The sequence below is a fragment of the Saccoglossus kowalevskii genome, chromosome 3, assembly GCF_978046115.1.
Source record: "Saccoglossus kowalevskii chromosome 3, keSacKowa6.1, whole genome shotgun sequence".
Lineage (NCBI taxonomy): Eukaryota > Metazoa > Hemichordata > Enteropneusta > Harrimaniidae > Saccoglossus > Saccoglossus kowalevskii.
The window spans coordinates 25,610,037-25,635,161 of record NC_140643.1 but is presented as its reverse complement, the minus strand read 5'-3'; the positions used below and the strand labels follow the sequence as shown (position 1 = coordinate 25,635,161).

The following is a 25,125-nucleotide window of genomic DNA, read 5'->3' as shown; positions in this document are numbered from 1 at the left end:
TGTTACACCAATAACTACATGAATAGACCAGTTAAACATAGTCGTTGTAAGTGTAATTACACATGACACTTGTCACAATGTATTAGTATATATATATCGCACTACCTTTGATGGTGTTTAATTGTAGAGAAGCCCCTTTTGAACTACACTGTTCAGTAAGATCATGGGTAATGACGATGACATAACACGTTCTATTATTATATATTCACTGAGAAAGATGGCTATTTCAAATGTGTAACCCAAATTACATTAAAAAATGAAAAATTCCAATTGTGGTACAAGTACACATGGTATAACCGACCAACGGGGATAATACTAATAACATCAGAAATGTTTTTTAAAGAGACGTTATAGGTACAAAATGTCTTGTCGTTTTACTGATCGGTTTTATTCATTTTCAACAATATGTGTTTATCTCCATGGAAAAAGCCTGAAATAATTGAAATTACAATTTCAGATTTATATTGAAAATAAAAGGCAACACAAATTAATAGTATCAATAATCCCTATACATAAATATAGTAATAATAGTAAAGGTATAGTTTATTGCTTGCTAGGTTGTTGTTTTCATTGTAAAGCAGCAATGGCGTGTATATGAGTCCACTGAGATAGTGGTTTTAGTATCGTATTGTATAAGTTATTTTCTCAACTGACTACGCAATATATATTTGTCTTCTTCTGTAATCCAAGCATTGCATTTGAACTGAAAATCATATCATTTTTTTTATTCATTGGATGCTTAAATGACAGATGAGACTCTCTTTTGAAATATTTCTATCTGTCAGCCCCTATTTCCAGTGAGTAAAACGCACTCCGTATCCTAGAAATCTACTGTCTACTGTTATATTCCCATACGCAAGTTACTCCTATCTATAACGTTTACAAGTTAAATAAACGCATCCAATTATCAAAATCCCCAATTTCCCGATTAAACCAAACTCATATTTACATAAAGCAATTTACTTCCCATTATTCCGATTGAATAGTACAGTACTTCTGTTTTGATAATGTTCAAGGCACACGTCATGTTTTTCCCAGTAGACTGATGCAAAAACTCATTACTTCAAACGTAACCGGTAGAGGTACTGTAGCCTAGCTATTTTTTTTTTTTTTTTTTGCCAAGCAACAGTTTTCTAAAATATTCTTCCTTATTTTTGAACAATTAGTCTTTGTCAATCTGTTAATTAGAGTGTTTGTATCTTATGTTGTTTTGACAAATTTACCGAATGACGTAATTATTCAATTTGCACAGTTTAAGGAATATTGAGTGTCATGAAATAAAATATTTACATAATCACCACTGTCCTCTCGTCTGTCATTTCAGAAAACCATACACGACATACACAGTGATGCAATACAATACATGCTCGAAGAGCCCCCCCCCCCCTCTAACTCAAATAAAATAGCAATGCGCGTGTTGGTAATTCTAGCTTCAAAACACACGTTACAGATTGTTCATTATTAGACATTTCTAAATATATTGTCAATGCCCTCCAAATGTTTATTGTCAAATTCATGGCCACAATTTGTGAAATACACAATGTGAATAGTGTTATACGACTGACACCTGGTGGCGATGTGCACCCTAATGGTGAAACAACAGTACTGCTTCAAATAACTGCCTGTCAGTAAACGGATTCCTCACGGAGAATTGTTTGACTCATTATACAAATCAAATAAATAGATAAGAAACCAAATTACCCCTATTTTGAATTTCACATGCACAACAGATCGACTGTATTGTTATTGGTAATTTTCGGCAGAACCGGCTAGACTCAATGTACTTCCGAAGGAGTTAAACAGGGGCAATTTAGACAATATCACGTTCCTTTGTTATATCGGCATTATTTGGCTTAGGCGTCTTTGAAATTTAAACTACCCACTACATTTTATCCGTCAAATTTAAACTACCCACTACATTTTATCCGTCACAATAACCACCACCACTACTAAAATCATCGCCTGTATTGAGCTTTACCACCTAGTCGTAGTCTTCTTTTTTTTAGTGAGCTGGCCATTTTTATTACCGCGTACACTAGACTGCTATTCATCTCAACAAAAGATTCCACCTTGCTGAATGCACAGCCCAGGGACTCGAATTTACACTGCCTCTGAGATCAGCAAGGCATGTACCAGTCATATATCAACATGTGACTTCCCAGCAAAAAAAGAAAACATTTATGCATTTGTTTCTCAAAATTATAAAATAAAAAGAAAAGACATAATTATTCAACACTGTTCTCAACACCACACACGCCTATAAATTGCACAATACTGCCCGCTATTCACAAATTCACATCACAATCACTTAACACACACCAACGACTAACTTTTACCACACATTTATTCAAAAATTAGTAACATTAACCATTACTCCTGACACATTTTTATCTCTGAGAATTATCAACGCAACGGTTACCAATACAATACACCTACCACCTACCAGATATTGAGTTATAAAACCTGCCATTATGCATATTTGCCTAAATAAAAAAAATGCTTTTAGGTCTGACCCATATTCCAATACCAGAATTCACAACACTCCTGAAACAAAATCTTATCACTACGTACAACGGTTTCCGAGAAGTTCCCAACACTGGAAAATACGAGAAGGGGGGGGGGGGTTCTACATCAATGGGTGTGTCGATATTGACAATAGCCGATTAAAAGTGATCATGGAAACCGAGCGATTAATTGCCAGATGTGGTCGCTTTAACGAAAATAATTCTTGGTATTACGTAATCTCCGATTACAAATGAGAGACACGGACACACTAATGCATTGTTCTCAGCCCATTAGTAGGATTACAAGTCCGATCGATGATGACGTAATATCATGATATTGCGATTAAATGATATTTGGTCACCACGGGGTAAGCTACTAACTTTACCGCCACGCATGTTCAAATGCATTATATATTTTCTGTTCTCTGTGTTTTCGAACACGTAGTTTATTATTTCTAGTTACAAAATCGTCTTATTTATTTATTTATTTATTTATTTATTTATTTATTTATTTATTTATTTATTTATTTATTTATTTATTTATTTATTTATTTATTTATTTATTTATTTATTTATTTATTTACTTATTTATTTATTTATTTATTTATTGTGGTCGGGGTATCTACCGAGTTTGAGGAACTCAGCAATCGTAGTTTGCTAAGTTGGTAGGCTAACGATACTACGGAAATCGTTAACAGGCTGTAAGGGAGTACTCAGATAAAAGAAGACGTATTCCCGAGTGCACTTGGATTTATTTCTAATATACAGAATGTTCGAACAACATAACTAATCTAATAGCTAACTTTAATAGAGTCCAAGATGACGATTTAGGTATCGTGATGAGACTGGACTGTTTATTTGACTGCAGCGCCCAGACCATTGTCACCAAACGAGCGGATGTTTCTCCCGACTCACTCCTCGCTCTGTTGTCCCTCTCCACCCTAAAATAGTTCCTTTTTTTCGAAAAAACATAAGCAAGCTATCTTATCACGTTATCATGGTTATTTCAAAGTATGCAAATGACGTAGTGTAAAAATGACGTTATGTTATGAATCTAAAGACAAGTAATGTGCCTGGTTCACAGCATGATTACTCACAAGAACGTATTGTGTATATCATAATAATAAGAAAAAGAAACTTTTTTATTGATCAATCTCACATGGCCCTCTCTGCGATGACGTACTAGTGACGTATGTCGTAGTTATATACTTAAGATACGAAATAGATTAAAACTCGCAGATCAAGAGAGATTGTTACGTAACTAATCAACGGAGAGAACCGGCGGGCGTGTACGTGTTGAAAGAATGAACACGGTGATATTAATTTTCAAGTGTGGTACCTGAATGAACAAAAACCTTGAAATGTTGTAAGCTTTAATTAAAAAATACACGGCGATATCACTGAGCCCTTTGTTCTCTAAGAATATAAATACAAGGTATAAACAGCACTTGGCAAGGAACGACCACAAATTAAACAGTTACAAGAAGAGAAAGACCACAAACGAAACAGTTACAAGAAGAGGAAGACCACAAACGAAACAGTTACAAGAAGAGGAAGACCACAAACGAAACCATTACAAGAAGAGGAAGACAGGTGAACGGTGATTCAGAAAAGGTACATATATATTATCACACTATATCGCAACAAATACTGTCGGTAAAATACATAGTTGTGAAGCATTGTATGTGTTAGTAATTGGTAAATTTTCAATTAATTTGAAAATTGGTTCCACTTCTTTAATGCCGTCTAATACATATTATATAGCCACCGTTAATACATTACTGCATGAAACAAGTTAAATCTAACGGACTCGATATCTAGGTGGTCTATTGGTTTTTTTCAACAGTTTTCTACGCGACCTAGATTTCTTTAGTTCCTACAATATCTGATATATCTTGGGTTTCGTCCTAATATCCAACTTATATCTACACTTACAAACATTGCCATAATCAACAAATATATTTATAATCGAATTCAAAATTAAGAGTTCCAAGAAAACTATTTAATTCCATTTAAGAATCAGACATATGGATCATTCATTTGCTGATTTGACAATGTACTAATACTAGTAATATGCTTGCAAGTGTTTGTAAATTTGTTTGTACTTTGTACTCTATTACGTGTACAATATACATATGTTGCTATTTATTTACACTTATATTTATAATTTTAGTATTCCAGTCAACTAAACTTGCGATTGACGAAAATACATGACCAGTTTCGTCTATTGCGTGCCAACATCTTTAGCTTTGAGTTTGATTTGAGTTTGATTCATATGGTCAGTGTACACTGCATGATCATACTATTATACAGTTTCCTCATTTTTTCAATAGCAATATGTCCAAGCGTGTGTGTAGTACAAATCCTTATTTTTTTAAAAGATAGTTTGTTTTCTCCCTTCAAAACTAGACGATCTTTACATGAGATAGAGGCCTCTTGAGATTATCTGATATAATATAGTGACATAGCAATCTTGGTAGTTAGTGAATTCATTAGCCACTTATCAATTCTAGCATCTCATGTGTTTTTGTGCTACCTGAAAACTTCCTTAACTTGTTGTTCGGAATATCACAAATCATTTTTCGTTTTCTTTTTCACGAGATATTGATTTATTCAAAATTGATATTTTATTCAATGTCATACTTTGATTGATTGGAAACCGAGCAGAAGTTACAACTTTCTACATAAAGCGAGATTTATAATCGACTGTACCATGTTATATCAAATAAGCATATACCTATCTGGTTTAACAAGCGTGTTTTGTTCTAAAAAAACAATACCAGTCACGTCTTGTCAGTTCATCTGCATGTTATATTAGATTAACCCTTGTGGTTATTGTTATTTGTTTGTCCATAAAATTAACGTACAAACGGACTAGGAATATGACTTTTTAGTTGTTTGTAAACCTTTTTGGGCCTTGTTAATCGATTAATAAAGTCCAGTGCTTTATACTTTATTCCTTGAATCTCGACAGAATGTTTTGTTCAGAAGATATTTAGTATTTTTAAAATCGCAACGCCCATTCCCTAGTGTAATTACAACCTGATGTTGACTGAACAAGCAAACAACATAACTCATTCTCAATCTAGACATAATGTAACAGTATGTACATTGCCCGTTTTATTACCTCGAATATTGTGTGGAAAATGTATGGTATACATGTATACGTTGACATTGTGCAATTAGGATTGTATTAACCGTGACGTCATCCTAGGAAGTTTCACGCCTTTAATCTAAATTGTGACCTTAGGGTATATATATGAAGCTTAATGTCAGAAATTACCTTTGTGTGGAGAAAGTAATTAGTGAAAATATGTGATACATTGCTTAAAGACCTAGATGGATGGATTACGCTGGGCAATAATTGTTTGTAATTCTTACTTTTATAGACCCCTGGATCCTGAAGAAATATATCAGGCATAGACGTAAGTATGTAGATACTACCTGTCAGATTACCTTGGGGTGTTCGAATCATCAGAACAATCTGCTTGCAAAACAAACAGATCGAGCTAGTACTAACACATATGTGATAAAAAGCAGTTACTATGATATTTTTTTTCAATATAAACTACTCCACTGTTACTAGAAGAAAAAATAAATCATACAAATTTATCCTTTATAGAACACGCTCTGACTGCTGACAAAGTTCTGGCCTTACAATCGATTGACTGAGGACGTGATTTTTCTGAAAACTTGCCCGATCTGAGTGATGATGAAGATAAGCAACAACAGCAGCATCTTATTGGACGACAACGTCACCACGACAAATACAACAATGAACGATACGGAAGATTATTTCCACGACAACTATATTTTCAATTACGTTTGTCTAATTGTCATTCTTGTGGCGGTCTTTGTTATACTAACCGGCAACTTATTAGTGATAGTTTCTGTGTTACGTACGCCCGATTGTCAATCCGGATTGGAACCTGGTTATCATTTCGTAGTAGCGCTGTCCCTCTGCAGCTGCGCGGTAGGCGTATATTCACTTGTGGGTATTTTCACATTAATGTATAGTGATGTGTTTGGTCATATTTGGGTATGTATATTGTTTATATATTTTCTGACCTTTCTGTGGATCGCTTCACTATTTCTGCTTTTGGTCATGGCAGTTGATCGGTATTTTAGAATTACGAAACCAACCTGGTATCCATCATTCCTAACGGCAATACGTTGCAAAGCATTGATCGTAGGTATTACGGTGCTGGCCAGCGTGCTGTCTTTTCTGCCTAACTTTTGGTGGTTGCCGGTCAATGCAACGAATGTGTGTGAATTCACCGCGGTACTGTCCAAATCCCGCTTAGGATTGTTCGCTGGTTTTACATTTGTGCTGCCCGTGACAGTAATGATAATTGTATACGTTCGGCTTAGTTGCATTGCTTCAAAACAAAGACAATTAATTCATTCATTACAGAACTGCCTTCAAAATCCCAAAACTAATCACCTTCCAGAAAGTACCAGTCCCATCACGATGTGGGCTTGGAAGAAGGAAGTTAAACAAATCCTTACGCTGGTGATTCTTTCAGGGTTTTTTTTAATCTGTGCGATTCCATTCATTTTGGTAGTTTTGATAACATATTTTGTTGGTGTTTTCAGTGGAGCCGCTTCCATGCCAGTTATAATGATCATGATTAACTCTGCTGCGAATCCGGTCATATTTTGCTGGCGCGACAAACGAATAAGATCCTCAGTCAAACGAATGTTATGCTGTTATAATTAAAACACTTTGTATTATATACCAACCCTTCCCACTGGTTATTGTGGCCACTATGAGAACTGATAAAATCAGTCGGTTTGGCAAAGAATTCTGAACTATCCGAGCTCTGAAAGCTAGACTGAATTTGAGAGAAACAAAATATACAAAAAATTGAAGTCTTTACAGGACAATGTGCGAATGTGACAGCGAATTGGTATTATGTAATAAGGTGTTGAAATGTATCAAAATATACATTGGGGGCTTCACAGCTTATGAACAGTGCCGTTTCTTAAATATAAATTGACACTATGACGAATCACGTATCACTGATTCACTAACCTTGCCCGTATTTGTGATATATTTGAACGATCAGGGTGGTTGAATAATATACATTCAGTTGACCGCACTGTGGCAAATCTGATGAAAATAAGATTTTTTGTAGGAACGTTTTGCGTCATTTCTAATGTTGACGGTTACCCGCTCGCATACATTTCACCAACTCCAATAAGGAATTCTTGTTCCCGAACGAGATCACCCGTCTGAATAAATTACTCACCCAGTCAGAAAACGTTTTATTTCCATAACTGTATCGACGTCATAAAAGTGTTTCGAATTTCCAGATTGCTAAGTGTACTTACAGTCTCTCTTTGATAGTAGGACTGCGGTTTATTGTTGTTTACAATACGTATTTTTTATTGGACGTTAGAAATTGCGAGATTTGATTCGAGATGTTGATACGAGAAGGCCAAGCCTAATTGCGACTTTAACAATAACTTGAAAAATATAAGTGAAGAATACCGCATAATTATAATCAAATCAATGTACCCTATTTTAATATCACTGCACATCATACACCATCAGTAACGACGGCAGGGGGCGGAAGCCCCCTTGAAAAAAAACGCCCCCTCAATCAAGCTGAAACCCTCGTAAGTCAGCAACATTTGCATCTCTGGCCATGCACATGATGAGGTTGCCGAAGCTCACCGTTTATCATACCTGACAATAGTTGAACTGTTAACAGTGGCAAACAAATTAAGTTCTATCAGTTACAAACAACGTTATGTGAAAAGGCACAATTTCTGAATCGCAACGACAGTGTTAGTTTCAACTACGATAATTACGTCATGGTATTGTAGATTACACGTGACAATAGGCAAGTAAAAACTAGAAAAAATTGACACAAATCATAGATAGTTCTACTAATACTCACAAGAATATAACGCATTAATAGCGAAAATTCACGGAAAACTGAACCCTGCCCTTAGCAAAAGTTTTAAAAAAATACTTGTATCTCAATTGGCTTGTTTCTGAAAACCGAAAAAATAAAAACGTAGCCCACTAAGATGTACAACGTCACGTGACCACATGATGTTATCTTTATACAACGGAATTAGTTTATATCTAGTGATTTTACACGTCACTCACCGTGTCTTTGAAAATTAAAGAAATATACGACAAATATTGAAACGTCTTATTTCACTAATTAAACCTGTAGGGCCAATAACACTATAGCGGCTAATAACTTACCATCCATGTGTAGTACGATTCAACGAAATCACTGAATGGGGAAATTATAATAATATCGAACTTGCGCACAATCAAGGTCATACATCACCCTCCAGTGTACTTGAGAATATATATTTTATTCGTTTGTATTCAAAATTACAAATATAATACAATAAAAATGAGATTAATATGATATATATGATTACATTAGCTGTTTACTCATCCTGTGTTTTGCTCTCATTAGAATCAGAGTGTTGGTCACTTGCACCTGAAAGAAGACTAAATGTGATATACCTTTAACATGATCTGTTCTGTTTTGTTCCGATCACGTAAGCAGAAATATTAATAAATCTTTTGACATCTTTCAAAGTATGTATTAAGTTTTCAAGATTACTTAGAGTAATGTCATGAATTTGTTTTTGCGTATCTGTTAACCGACTTAATTAGTTGATTATTAGCGAATTGCTGTGTTATGTCTGTCATCGTTTAGGCCTATTTGAAGTTTTGGACGGAACTTGGCTCAGTGATTTGGAACTAATTACCAGATAACCGTCGCGATTCTGACAGTTTATATTCATAGTTATTAATGTAGTGAACGATTAATCAAAAGATATGACGTATTCAGTACTTAGTGTGATTGGCTTTATGATTGAAGGTTACGCCCTAGAGTCTTTTACTGTTTTGTAATTGGTTAGAGTTTTGAAAATGAATAAAGAGAGTTTGAGTTGGTCTTGGCGAATACTCCACGACAGAGGCAGTCGAGAGTCCAGTCCAGGGGCGAGCCTTAAGGCAGACCAGTCTTGGGCGAGTCTTGGTTCAGCCTTGTGAGAGTCTTGGGGACTTTTCCCCAGGGCGCTGTGTCTTATAGAGTGCTCCAAAAGATCGACTAAGACGAGAGCTGAAACGTATTTCGTTGTGTGTGCCTTATTTGACTGTAAAGTTAAAGTGACTTTCCCAATCCCGTACCTCAAGGGGACGCGATAGAGAGACGAGACGAGTTTCCCCCCTGACACGTGTAGAGAACCCGAGAGTAGAGAGATATTCCCCCTGATACGTGGTGTGAGAACCCTGGGCATTGCGTCTTACGCACATTGAAATGGCGAAGAGGTGTCTTTCTTGTGAACCGAACTAACTGGGACGATGGCAGAGACGAAACCGCGCTTGACGACTAACACCGTTAACAGTATGGCACCGATGTACAACGCTGAAGAGATGAAGACTTCTGAACCCCTTCTGAAGGACGAGTATCGTATAGGACTGTATAATTAAGAATTGAGCGACATTAAAGACAAGAAGATGAAAGAACGACCCGGACTAACGCGACAAGAGAGATGACGCTTATAGACTTTGATTAGAACTTTAGCTATCTGTGTATTGCTTAGAGAACTGCTCGCTGGACACTGTAACTGACACTGTGTAACTCAAGACGTTGAACTCTTTTCCAGAACCCTAACCCTATTGCTCAGTAATGTAATGTATTGCTTGCTTTTCCTATCGTTTTTACCGTTTTTTATGTGATGTTGAATTGTATGTATGTGAGCGCCCAGATCTTTGTTTTGAAATGATATTTAGTGACGTTCGAGGTCCCTTATAACAATTTAAACGCGCCTCAGTGGACAAGTATTTGCAACACAGTGTTTTGAGTTTTGTGAAGTTTTATGGTGTTTTAATGACTTTATGAGTAAGGGATATGGTGGGGAAAGTAATGCCCCAATGAGTTTTTCAAAGTCTTGAGATTTGTCGATGTACAGAGATATCGACGTTTTAAGAGTTTTTTTTTTATGTGTTGTTTCCGGAATACTTCTGACGCTTTTTGAGTTGATAGCACCTTTGTAACGTTTTTTAATGTCTTTTTGAGGTGAGAGTTTGGTGCGCTTATATGCGTATTGTTTGATAACGCAAGCTTTTGTTCATGATTGACAGGATTTTATGTAACTTAGTAGTTTCTATCGTTTTAGTCTTTTTCCCGTCTTTAGTGCCAGAGAAGTAATGTATTATGAAAGCGAATTTGTCTTTGCATTCCGTTTCTACGCCGTATGACTTTTGTTTAGATTAACGACTTGTGAGTTCAGTTGAAGTTAATAAGCAGATGACAGGAGTTTGATTAATAGCTTTTTACTCATTGTTTATTAGTTACCGCTTTGCAATGCTTTAACCGAGAGACGCATCCCTGGTAATCACGTGATCATGCTGTCGACTGCAGCGATTGGCTGATCGCTTGGTTACACCGCCACGCCTTAGTTTTTTGACCTTTTGATATAGAGTTTGTAACCTTAGTAACGGAGACAGTGCAGCGAAGGGTTACCTCAGTAAACCGTTTTGAGAAAAGCGGGCCTATTGGTAGCCTTTCCCTTGTTTTTTGATTTATAACCGTTGATATTTGAGACTTTATAACCATTGTATTTAGACTTTATAATCATTGTACTTAATTAGTGTGTTTTACTCTTTTGATTTATTCCTTTTATTAGTATTGTATTTAACCCGTATGACGATGAGTAGAGGACGGTATCTTTGATTTATGAACGTGTTATGCCGGGAGGCACAATCTCAGTTTGGGTGAAGGGATGTGTCATGAATTTGTTTTTGCGTATCTGTTAACCGACTTAATTAGTTGATTATTAGCGAATTGCTGTGTTATGTCTGTCATCGTTTAGGCCTATTTGAAGTTTTGGACGGAACTTGGCTCAGTGATTTGGAACTAATTACCAGATAACCGTCGCGATTCTGACAGTTTATATTCATAGTTATTAATGTAGTGAACGATTAATCAAAAGATATGACGTATTCAGTACTTAGTGTGATTGGCTTTATGATTGAAGGTTACGCCCTAGAGTCTTTTACTGTTTTGTAATTGGTTAGAGTTTTGAAAATGAATAAAGAGAGTTTGAGTTGGTCTTGGCGAATACTCCACGACAGAGGCAGTCGAGAGTCCAGTCCAGGGGCGAGCCTTGAGGCAGTCCAGTCTTGGGCGAGTCTTGGTTCAGCCTTGTGAGAGTCTTGGGGACTTTTCCCCAGGGCGCTGTGTCTTATAGAGTGCTCCAAAAGATCGACTAAGACGAGAGCTGAAACGTATTTCGTTGTGTGTGCCTTATTTGACTGTAAAGTTAAAGTGACTTTCCCGATCCCGTACCTCAAGGGGACGCGATAGAGAGACGAGACGAGTTTCCCCCCTGACACGTGTAGGGAACCCGAGAGTAGAGAGATATTCCCCTGATAGTAAACCGAACCAAGCCATTATGTCAACTCATTATTTCACATTATACAATTACATAGGATGCACGACATGAGATATATTTAGGTGAATATAGTTTGTATCTGTAAATGTCCGTCACGGTTGTACAAATGTTTTTGAAAGATTTACTATATTCTAAATCAAATACGAAAACATAAACAGTCACTATTGTCTCTTTGAATTCCTTTGTTCTATGTTATTATTACGTCACAGTGGTGCTTTGTTTAATACATCTAAACCTAAATACATCTAAAAATCGACATTTATAAAATTATTATCGAGTAAGTCATGATGTATTTATAGCGGTGTATCTGTCTGGATCCGGTATGTTGCTTTGACTTCTAATAATGTCACCTGAATGTCGACATTGTCATTCACAGCACCGAAACATTTTGTTTAAAGCAGATCTGATTGTCTCGTCCCACATACCATATATGATTGGATTTCCAGCCGAGTTGATCGCGACCAGGAAAAGGGGAAAACATGTGTAATCTATGTATTCCCTACTTTTTAATGATGACATCAGAAGTAGAATACTGATTGGAGCCCAGCAAACGAAAATGAACCCTAGATTAACAACTAGGGTGATTATGATTTTATTTTCGGTTTTCCAGTCGCGAACTGTGTTCGTAGATGTTTGTGCCGGCACCGTGTGGGTGTTATTATGACTCTGTCCACCTGCTGCCGCGTCTACAATATCACTCGTTGCATTTGACGTTTCAGCAACGGGAATTTGAAATGATGGCTTCTTCAAACAACGAATCAAACGCCTTTGCTTTACAGCGATATGTGCAAGTTTCCCATACACTATTGCTATCACAGTGATTGGTAAATAAAATACACACACGGCGACAAATGCTAAGTACGATTTTGCTAAGAATGACAAGGCCGTGCAAAAATGAACCGTTACACCGGGTTCAGGTGCCCATCAAATGACGGGCAGAAGACAGACAACAGCCCCGATGATTGAGACGGATGCTATCAATAAAATACACCGTGACTGCGTCATAAATACTGGGTACTTCAACGGCTTCATGATTCTCAAATACCGATCAAGGGTCATTGCCAAAAGCAGAAATATCAAAATTCCCCACAAGACTATTGTGAAACAAGAAAATAAAGTGGATCCCCAAAGCGAACTGAAGACTTTGCTATAGAATGATGAAACCACGATATCAATTACTGGGTCTAAACCTATAAACACATCGCATATTGACAATGCTATTATGAAGTAATACTGAGGTTCTCGTAAATTTCGCGTACGTATTAACACAGACACGATTATTAGAGAATTGCCGAGTAATATTACGAGCGCCATCATCGGCATGATAATGAAATAGACATACATGAACAATAGTCTGGTCCCCTGCCCCAATTTCAACGCTGACCGCCCTCAGCGTTGAAATTGGGGCAGGGGACCAGACTAACATGAACAAGTGACATGTTAGATCGTTCATGGTTATATTAGTCGTTGTGCTAAGGCCTCCAAATAAGTTGTCCATTACCATTTTCTTTGGTATCGGCGGGTAATCTTCTCAATATCTGTCGACAGTATTCAAAATGGTGTCTTCATTTGGTACTACACTCAGCTTGTAGAACAATCTGTGAATGATATACACATGTACTAGTACAATACAATTTGCCTATTATATTGCGCCCTCAACGACGAAGCGTGTAAGTGACGTAAAGAGGGCGTTGACATCATTGATGTAATTTTGTTTGTTATTGATGCTTTCAAAGATTTGTTTTCTGAATGTCGAACGACTATAAGAAAAGTGTCTTAACGATGAAAATTTGAGGCAGTTTATTACTTAACAATATATTGAACTAAAAGCGTTGAATGTCATATAGATATTCGACGTCACTAGATTGTTTTATCAGTAGGAAGCTATGATTGCGTGTAGTGCAAATAATCATGTGAATAGCTTACCTTGTCGGCATACAGTGCTAAACTCACTAACATAGCTTTAACAATCACTTTAACATCACTCGTGCATGACCGGAAGTTCAGTTTTTTAGGTTGTTCACGTACAACATAAGCCTTTATTTTCTGAAATAAAAAATACTTTAATTTTTAGGTGTGAGTAAAATACATGCGAATGTTATTCAATTGTGTATATGTCAGTGAATAATTTTACTTCCACCAGGTACGGTCATTCCTTTCAGAAAATGAACCGATTGGTTCACAATGTTTTTTGGGCGCCTTGCAAAACTTACTAGCAACACAAATCTCCTCCATTGCCGGTGCCCCAATGTGTTTCAACCACACGCCCTGTAATTACCGTTAAGGGAAGTATATACAAACCGGAATGCCTGGATATAGCCAGCCGAGGCGAGGTGGAATACACAGACTGGAAATCAAGGCGAGCGCCTTGCGTAATTAACAAGATGCATTACTAGAGATGACATTTATTTTATTTTTCCAATCTTAGAAAAATAGAAGCTTGGACTAAAACGCAAAAAAGTCACTATTTACAGAAAATTATAGATATGAAATGAACAAACAAAGCGCAGTTAATCAGAGACTGTGAAATCAATCTGTGTTCGTCGAGATGGTGAGAACACAACGTCGACTGAAGGACGGTTCTAATATAAAATTAATCAATTAAAAAGAAGGCACTACATAGAGCTTATTTGAATACATATTCCTCGACAGGAAACACTTTTTTCCAGAACTAAGTATTATTTATTGAAATACTTGAATAAACGGACATCTTTTGGAAGGGGAGAGGGTCCAAAGAACAGAACATTAATGTGTCTACTGGTGGTAGTACATTGATCACTTTGTACGAAGACTCGTCATGATCTTCTATAATAAATAGAAAACAGAGGTGATCGCTAATGATAGAAAATGAGACTCTGTGCTGGTATTCTACCGGAAACAATTATTTTATTTAGACGAGGCCATCGAAACTGATAACTGCGCCTTGGGCTAATTACTATTCTAATTTTGCGAAACCATTCAAAGAATAAACAATAGAGAGATACATCATCCAAATGATTGCTGATGGCGATATTTCCTCCGTGATATTGAAATGGCAAATCTTTGATATAAAAATACACACCACAGGGTGCACCACAGGGTTCAATTTTAGGATCATTATAATTATTTCTTGGGAACAGTTCCATTGATATGTATGCTGTTCATCAAACTCGTCTGAACCAAGTATCAATGAAGTAGCAAAGTGTATTAATGGTGATGTTTGGCCAATTTTGCGTTGGATTGATTGTAATTACATGTAAATCAAAATCTATGCTCGTTGGATCCCATTAAAGGTTGAATAATTATGTAGTTAACTTTAATGGTGAAATAATCAAAACAGTCAGGTTCGAAAAGTCGCTTAAAGTGGTCATAGATAAAACTCTGCTATTATAATGGGACAATCATGTACATATGTAAAAAGCTTAGCCAAAGAATTTGTGTTCTTGTGAGAGTTCGCAGGTTTTACCTACTTCCATCAGGAGAACATTGTGATATCTTTTATTCCGTATGATAACTTCCGCCAATCGTCGTTAGAGCTGTTCAAATGACATGGTTTCTTGCCTATTGACTACAGAATGTCATACATACTTCCTAGGTATCTTTATGTACATAGTAGTCAACGGCTTGGTGCCTTTATATTTAAGAGAGATGTTTAGACCTATATCCCAAACTCATAAGTATAGTACAAGTATCCTCTTAAAAATAATTTATGCATTTCAAATGGAAAACATCAGAGGACGTTTCAGTATGGAAGGGTTTCTTTGTGTGAAATTTGTTGTAAATGGCTCAGGCCTATAGTGTGTATATTGTATTTCCTTCTACAAAGCGCCCAATGAAAATTACTTTATTGTATTTTGGCTTACCCTCTTTAAGTAAAATAAAATAAAATAAAATAAAATAAAATAAAATAAAATAAAATAAAATAAAATAAAATAAAATAAAATAAAATAAAATAAAATAAAATAAAATAAAATAAAATAAAATAAAATAAAATAAAATAAAATAAAATAAGGGTGCCGAATGGTTCGAAGAAGTTGAGAACAAGTATAGTTTTGTGATATTCAAATGCGAGTAATACATGTTTGTTAAAACTTCCTAGTCACAATTGATATTTTATTGAATTAATTATTGCAATTGTAGCATTTAGCAAAATTTTGAGCTAAAATATTTAAATTTGAATACTATGTGAATATTACACTGCGACGTTCTGGTCGCAGTTCCAGTTTTTGCGATCCCATCTTCGCTTCCTAGGTGTGGCATATCACGTGACTGTTCTATTCCTGAAACGATCTTGTTTGCGATTAAAACATTTCTTATTTGTCGAGAAGAAAGCGTCATCTATATCATCGTCTGCTAGCAGCTACGTATGGACATAATGACACTGTTTGTTCAATTCTGGTTATCATAAAAGATAATTATTGTTCTTGACTACTAAAGGCCCGAGGAATGAACATCTTTTAATGTTTATTATCAAATGAAGCGCCACCAGCGTTCATGGACATATTCTGGCTGCATACAGTCTTATTTCTCGCAATATTGTTTCATGTTGTGCCATAGATCATAGGTCATTAACCCAGATAATTGTATTTTAAAATTACTAGAACGAAAATACTTTTACTGTGAACAAGATAACAATAGCACACGTGTCTATTCCTTGCATCATTGATGTGTTAAAATATAAAAAATATATATTCTAAAATGTGTACGTTATTACTTAGCAACTAAAACCCCGAAACATACACATTGGAAGAATATTACTAAAGATATATGAGTTTCTGAGTTTTTAGTTGCTAGGTAACTTTGAGGTTATGATATTACCTTCTCGCTCATGCTAGTTAACATCGATGGATATCTCCATATTGCCTGCTGGGTAGTTCAATTGAATAGTCTGTAATTAATTCATCTTAAACATAGATGTATAAGCAGTGAACTAAATTATAGTTTAAACTATGACCTATGAGTATGAAAGAATATGTGTGTCACGAGAGGGCGTGTAATTATGTATATTCTTTTAGTTCTTCAAGTAAGGACACATTTGATTGATATTAATGGATACCTGCTTGGTGGATGATTACGCAGGGAAGAGTTATAGAGCAGTTGTTACCATAATTCAATAGCTGGATGTTGGCAAATTCTGTACAATTTCACTGACAAATAATATAATATTCATTATCATATAATATTAAACATCGATATGATAATATTGATGACCTTTATGGATACATTTGAGTGCTGTATCGACATAGGCTTTCTTCGTATTCAGTTTCGTATTCCAATATTGTTTCCGTGTTTACTTCTATCAGGATCACACCTGAAATATTTTAACACGGAATGATACGTCTGTTACGTATATGGTTAGCTAATGCAATACTGCCCTCAGTCGGTGAGATGTTCGTCAATGCACCAACGTAACCTATCGATATAGTTTTTTAAAGTGAAAGGAATAAATACAACATAGTACAACGCAGTCGATTTAGTCAAACCATAGACTTTGTAGAATAGGGATATGAATCACTCACAAACAACGTCTAGGTTGTGATCTGTGTAATTTATAAATGGATTAACTTGAGTTAAACAAAAGAATCACCATGTGTAGTTCTGGTACAGTGAATTTGACAAGGACGAGAAAACAGTTTAATTACCAATTATCTCTCTCTCAACATTTCATTGTCGGTATTATGGGCATAATAAGCATGTTATACCCCCTTTTCTAAAAAAAGAACACGAATTGTATATCACGTAAAATTTTGATCCATAAATTAGTTATGTATGAGAGCAACGACCCATTTGAGAATCTTCTACGTTTTTTATATATGTAGGACATGTCATACATTGGGCATTTTTGTTCAACAAGAAATTTGAATTTTAAGATTATTGACACAAGTTAGTAATGAATTAACAGAAGGGATCACAGACAACATGACAACAAAGAAAATGTCTCCTTTAATTACCCCCTCCTTAAATGAGTCTATACACAAACCATTTCAGGATGTGTGAGGGCGCTGTATTTAACGGAGTCAATGACGACGTGTGATTTGAATATGAATACACAGTTGCTATGAACGCTTTGTGCTGTCCGTACTTGCCTGTATTGTGTAAAGTGCTAGCGTGAATGTCCAGGTCCATAATAGCCACGTACTCATCACCAGAAACCGGGCCCCAGGCACTATATTGCCAAGATAAGTAAGTGTCAATGCGAAATGTAATGATTAGTTTGTACATACTGGTATTTATTATTTTATTCGGCGCTTACCGTACAGCGGCCATTTTGCAAAGTTACAAAGTACGAAATGATAAAGTTGGGTACGGAACAATTACTCCATAGTGTTATAACAATATACTGTGTTGCGAGGGTCACTACTGGTGTACTGAGAATGTATCATCGAGACGTAGAGCTCCATGGTCGAATTGACGGGTACGCGTTGGCAGACCGTTATCGTACGAATAGTGGTACGTGACCGCGTAACTGAACTAGTGGTATCAAGGTGAAGCCACGAGTACTAGTGTGATCGGGAAACACGATTTAATAACATACTTTTTAATAGAATTAACTATAGAGTTCACTTCATCCACTTTCTAAAATTTCAAGATATGTGTTTGTGTGTAAATATCTCGATGCATTGTTGTTCCCCGTTGCTCTTGGCTAACTCCGTGTAGTTACGTCACGTCCGGCAGTCTGAGCATGTAACTACAATGGTCGTAGCTAATCGATGGCCTGTAAGTGTAAATACAACGCACAATAGTGGCTCCATGTGAAACGAGGTTGCCTTACAATCAGGATTATAACGCCCACCAATCAATCAAACGGCGAAACTAAGTTTCTAACTCCAACGAAATGTCAGTTTATTCAATAAATAACACATTGTAACAAGTATGGCCTGTAATTCCTAAAAAAAAAACGTCATGATTGTTGACGATTGGCAACTTTTATTAGCGAAGCCCTGTATACATGATGTATGAAGCTTAAACATGTATGTGAAAAGTAAGGTGATTAATAACAACAGGAATTGCCGCGACTTCGTAGACCTGATTATTTATTGAGAAGCGACACTTGGTCAACACATATATATTTGAAGACCAACATTGATTATCCACGCCTATCCAGTGGCACAGTAATAACTTGCATATATTGTACACTCCTTATTACCAAACGCTTCAGCGTGGTATTAAGAGTTTGTTTTCACGGGTGGGTGATACCAAGGTGGGAAATGGATGCACATATGGGGTTAATTCCTTGAATTGCAATATAGAGGGTTCAGGCTGAAATACAATATATAGTGTTTTCATGTTTCGTCTGATATTTCTGTGGTATTCTGCTGCTGTAAGTAATGCACGATTTGTTCCGAAATTCAGTATATTGTGTGTATTCCAGGGTTATTCGTTTTTTGCTGAAAACACCCCTATTTTTTAGTGGCAGAGTTTGAACAGTCTCACTCCCACTGGGAAATCTGCATTGTTGCTTGAATGTGAGTTAATTAAACACATTTTCCAGACCGGCGAAAGAGTATGCAACAGCCAATTTTAACAGCCTGTCACGTGATTTTAGTCTGAATGTCAACATGAAGAGGCTAGTCCATTTTACGCAGGAGTAATTGGGAGTAGAATATGTGAGGGATATTATCAACAGAGATGTGTATAGTAAAAAGTAATATCTATCCTTCATTTACATCTCTGAGCATTTCTGTTTTAGTATATTGGTTTGAAAATGTTGAACTTGCATGATTTGCAATGTTTTTTTTAATGGGACTCCCCTATTGATCGAATCCCGGGTTTGAACGAGAACGGCACACCACGTGATTCGTTTGAATACAATGCTGATGGCAAACATGCCGTGTTACTGCAGTACTCCACTGACGGGATGACTTACTGCATGCTACAACTTCGCTTGTGATGTTAGTTGCTTGTTAGTCATGGATTACATGAATCTTGATTACCAGTCAAATGTTGCTCATTTGACGTTGGTAATCTTTATTTGGAACTGAGTAACTTCCTGGTACTTCGTACTATGATAAAAATCAGTCAACATACATCAAGTTCTCACAATCGTAGTATTCCATGTGATGTACACCTAATATGCCAAAAATGTTGCTGAACGATTTGAACTGAATAAAAATAGCAGACGAAAATTTGTTTACAAAATAAAAATACTTCGGTTGCCAATGAAAACCGGTAAAAAACAAGCAATATGTTTTCGGCTGTTATCATGGAAGGGACATGAACGTGAAGCTAACGTCTGTTTATAACTAAAACCGGGCACCTTATACGAGGTTTGCAAAATAACATGGCAGTCATTAGAAGTCACTTTATTTTATTGTTAGGACGTATTCAACCGTTAAATGTATAATTTCCAATCGTTTTGCGATAGTATTTTCTAGATTGGAAGCAGCATTTACATTTTATTCAAAGTTCAAAGCTGCGTTGGGATTCCGTTGACAGTGGTAACAATGTCGGCGCCGGTGATCTCTTACCAGTGCGCAACGTAGCCAAAATAAAAGGCATGATCATTTGGGCACTGCTATTACAAGACTTTGGCTGTTGCCATGGTAGCGGTGGGTCAGGATTGTTTTTCCAATTAGTGATGGTACGACCTGCCTGTCAAGTATGAACCGTGACAAAATCAGCCAAGCCAAAAAAAAAATCACAGAAGAGTTAAAAAGCCATTCCTGCTGAACAGTTACTTTAACTTCGGGGTCAACTTTCTCATTAATGAAAAAAGATATCAAAAATTCAAATAGTAACTTTTTGCCCACACTCCAGCCGAGGACAATGAGCTATGTCTGAGGTGTTGTATCACAGGGAGTTGGACAAACTTGTGTATTTTAATAAATTATTGAATAATAAAATGTTATATAACTTTTCTTTTACCCCCCTCCCCTTCCTGGTATCTATTTCAAGTATTTTTGTCAGGTTCAAATCGTTCACCAGCATTTTTGTCATGTTAGATGTACATCACATAGAATACTAGGATTGGGAGAACTTGATGTTTGTTGACCACCTGGAATCTGAGTTTTATAAATCTTGAAGGGCTCTCGGAAGATCCACCCGCTGCCTGGACCCGCAGTAAAATCTCCGATTAATATGGAGCCGCAACCATCAACATCGATATACCATGAGGTTTCTGCTGGCGACGTTGCGGCTTTACTCAGTTCCAAATAAAGATTACCAACGCCAAATTAGCAAAATTTAACCGGTAACCAAGACTCAGTCTATCCACGACAAGCAAGCAACATCACAAACGAGGTTGTAGTGTGCAGCTCACGAGTCAGCGACGACAGATTTCAACGAAAGTCATTCCGTCAGTGGAGTACCGCAGTTGCACGGCATGTTTGCCAATGTACAGATCTGTGGAGGAACTTTTAACTTCAACATCAACCGTGTATCGTAGTCGCCCAGTTTAAGTTCTGGTTCTGTCGTGGTCCCAACTAAAGGGCGACAGTCGTCGTGTCGCGTCCTGTTCGATATGGGACTCACAGCGACGTATACAACGCGTGTAAAATACATTGTTTATTTACATGAAATTCGAACACGCGCTGTGCTACGACCACCGCGCTTAAACACCCACGAGTTATTTATTCGGACAATGACTTAAATTAGACGTCTGATTATTTTATTTTCACACGTACAGCGACACGCGTTCTACACTGACAAGCGTTGCTAGGTCGCAGCACTGTCTTGGAGCATATTAATGGGCAATTGGGTTCCCCGATCTAAATTTCTATCCCGGTTTGTTGCACGTTCTTTTTTTAATATGAAATAATCAAATATGGGACATGTGTATAATAACAGAACCCCACACCCTCCCCGTGGCTTCGCTCGTGAAAGTACGGCAGCAGGATACACCGCATCACTCGTGAAAATAACTTCCATACGCAATGAAAGCCACGGGGAGGGTATCTGTCATAATACTTCATTATCACTGAAAACATTTTTCCCCTGAAATAAATTCCAGTGAATATGCCATTTCCCTCATACTATATTGAGACACAGCGCAGTGAAAATTAGATTCACATGTAATGCTTGAAAACATGTCAGCAAAAATAAATTAAGTGAAATTCTACGTGACTTCATAATAGTTGGAAATGAACACATTACACCCGACCCTACCACTCCATATACAATGTAAACTACACCCCAAAACATCCTTTCACCCACAGTTACTACCGTGTTTCACCAGTGTATTCTATTTGACGTCAGGAGAAATTGAAATAAACAAATTAATTATAATTTCAGCCTCTAGTTGACCACTGATTAAATAAACTACCTCGTCTTTATGTCAACTTGCAGTTATTCGTTGCCTACATCAGTGACTTCAAAATATATGTTTCAATCCCAGGAATTTCACTCGCTGTTAATTGCATGGGAGTGGCAGTCTTTAATGAATTTCTATTGTCATGTCAATTTCTTGCGATTACTCGAACATTAAGCTGTAACCACATACCGCCTAGGTGCTGTAATTAAATCCTGGTGTAAGCACCATATGAACTATGAACAATGCATGTGAAGCCAGCTGTGGGGTATATTCAATCCTATAGATTTCTCATTGTTTGGTAACTATTTGCTGCAAATGCAACAAAAATCAATATAAAAAATATTACCCACACAGTATTCTACAGGTTACTTGTAGTCATTTGTTTTCGATTGTAATACAATACGTCACGGTAATAAATCTGATACTCGGGATATTCTTTGCAACCTAAAACCTTTGTAACCTAAAACATATATGTCGGCAATTGCATATATTTGGCAGAAAGCTGCGATGCCAGAGAATATGACACAAGCAAATAATGTACAGACGTATTATCCTACGACAAGTTTCCATGGAAAGATTTACATTGCCATAGTTACGATTTAGTAAACTATGGAGAATGTCTTAACGATGCAAAATGGATGAGGAGGGCACGTATTGTTTAATACGTTGGTTTGATACTGATATATACATATTGATGAATACATTGGAATATACTTTATCATTCGTAAGCTGAAAATGCTGTTTTGTTGGCACATCTCTGAGTTTTCGTTCCATGAAACAATTATATAATTCTTTAATACGCACGCGCACTGGTTGTTTCGGTAATACCAGTACACAATAATAATCGATGGACGTGCGTATTATAGTTTTTGGTTTTTCATGCACCAAATATTGTTGTGTGTCTTGCAAACGCATTTTTTTAGTTTATGATAAATCATAGTCCGATTTATCGAGTATCGAACAAAAATATTAAATATATATATGTTTTTGTCGATAGTGTATCTTGAATTACATTATTTATATTTATGCATTTTCACTGCCACTATTTAAGTCACAAAGCAAGACGATTTCGGATAATGTGATAATATTTTACTAAAATCGTGTTAATATTACTTAATATAATTTTACATTTACACCCGCCATGACAAACTATTATATATGTATATCGGAATGCATCAAATCGCCGCGAAGTATCACAGTTCCGTGTATAACATTCAACTGAGACCATTCATGGGCAATCTTTACACAAAATCAGTTGTATATTTACAGGGTAGTATTTCTTAATACAGTAATAACATTAATATATACCTGTATGCAGAAATAGAACACACTGTTGTGTATTATCTATTTTTGCGCTCGTAACACATACATATTTTATCTTGTAGATATATAATCTAGATTATAGTTTCGCATTGGTCTGTAAACGTGATTATAAGTATGACCGACCGTCGTGAGCATTACCAATACAGTGACAAGCAGCCATCTAAAACACGAAGCTCTACACAAGGTAGGTAACGCTCGGGTTCTCATTCAGGGAATCGTGACCATAAGATACCTGTTATTTGTCAGTTCTTGTTGTTTGTTTGCTTTTCGTTTTGTCTATTTAAAATAAGTTGTTGTCATTTTTATAGTTATTAGCATAGTCCCTCTAGATAGAGGGACTGTGGCTCCAGTAAGTTCAATGCATGATATTTTCGTTGTTCATTGTTCCCATGAGTAGGACAATGAATGAGAAGGACTGTGCACGTGTACAAGGCAACAATCGTGACACTCTTTCACAGTACTATTTATTCAACACAATAACACAAGTGTTTGGCTTGTTTACAAGATTAGATTATACTGTCAGGTAAAATCTGATCATGTAAACTGCAAAAAATGATGCATGATCAAATTTTAATAAAACAGGCATGATCAATTTCATCTAACTTAACTGATACGATATCTATCTTTTTACCTCACAGACAAATTGGATGCATGTTAGTGAGATAAATCTGGTCTGCGTAAAGCGACATTCAGTCAAAAAAACAAAAACAGTATAGCATTACCATGTGACTCGAAGTACATTATATGTTGACATGACGTCATGTGATCTCCTTATTTGGAATGTAATTTGGTATTAAACTTGAATATCAAACCAAATGTTGCTAATGTAATGATCATGCGTTGCATGTTGGCCAGTCTCCTTCACAAGCTTTAGACGAGTTCCATGTCCAGGGTTAAAATTTAAACTTATATAACACTGGCATTGATGCGTACGTAACGGCATATCAGGAACACTTGACCATATTTGGCAGAATTATTATGAAAATTTATGAAATCGTGAATTATGACAAGAATCTATTTTTGAATTTTGCAAAGAAAACTTCTTTATTTGTTTTTCATTCCAGCTGGGCGATTAGCTGCCAGATACAAGGGGAGAATATCTCATTTGGAAAGGTCACCATGGAAACCATCCTCCAGCTATGCCCATAATTTGTTTCCACGACTTCACATCCACATTCCCCGGGCCGTCGATTCCTAACAATATAATGATTAACGTCACTTCCGGTTTGCAGAATTACTGACGTACCGCTAGTGACGATGTAGAGACGAACATGAGATGGGTCCTCACAGTCATAAACACATCGCGAGTCGCATTTGTTGTTGCTTTTATTCGCTCTTTTACACTTTTGTGCCTTTTTACAAAAAATCACTTTTTGTGGGAGAACCGCACGCTGAAATGCGTTGAGATGATTCACATGTTGTGTTTTACAAATAGGTTTCCCTTTAAATTGGGATTTCCTAATCGCTCGGCATTGTTTTCTGTGTACATCACTGTATATAACGTATAAAAAACACGAAACATTTTGATTAAATATTATTATTTTAAAACTAATTCGCATTAACGTTTTCCTGTTTCTCGAAAAATTGATTTACTTCAACTTATCTCGTCACTGGTAGTCAGACCGAGATATC

The 25,125-nt window shown here is 36.4% G+C and overlaps 1 long non-coding RNA gene across 1 annotated transcript; it reads left to right on the top strand.

Moving 5' to 3' along the window:
- Positions 1 to 17,981: 17,981 nt before the first annotated feature.
- Positions 17,982 to 25,045, top strand: LOC102808542 (uncharacterized). Its single transcript, XR_438048.3, has 3 exons — positions 17,982 to 18,104; positions 23,556 to 23,677; positions 24,558 to 25,045. It is a non-coding gene; the product is annotated as an uncharacterized LOC102808542 (long non-coding RNA).
- The last annotated feature ends 80 nt before the right edge of the window (positions 25,046 to 25,125 follow it).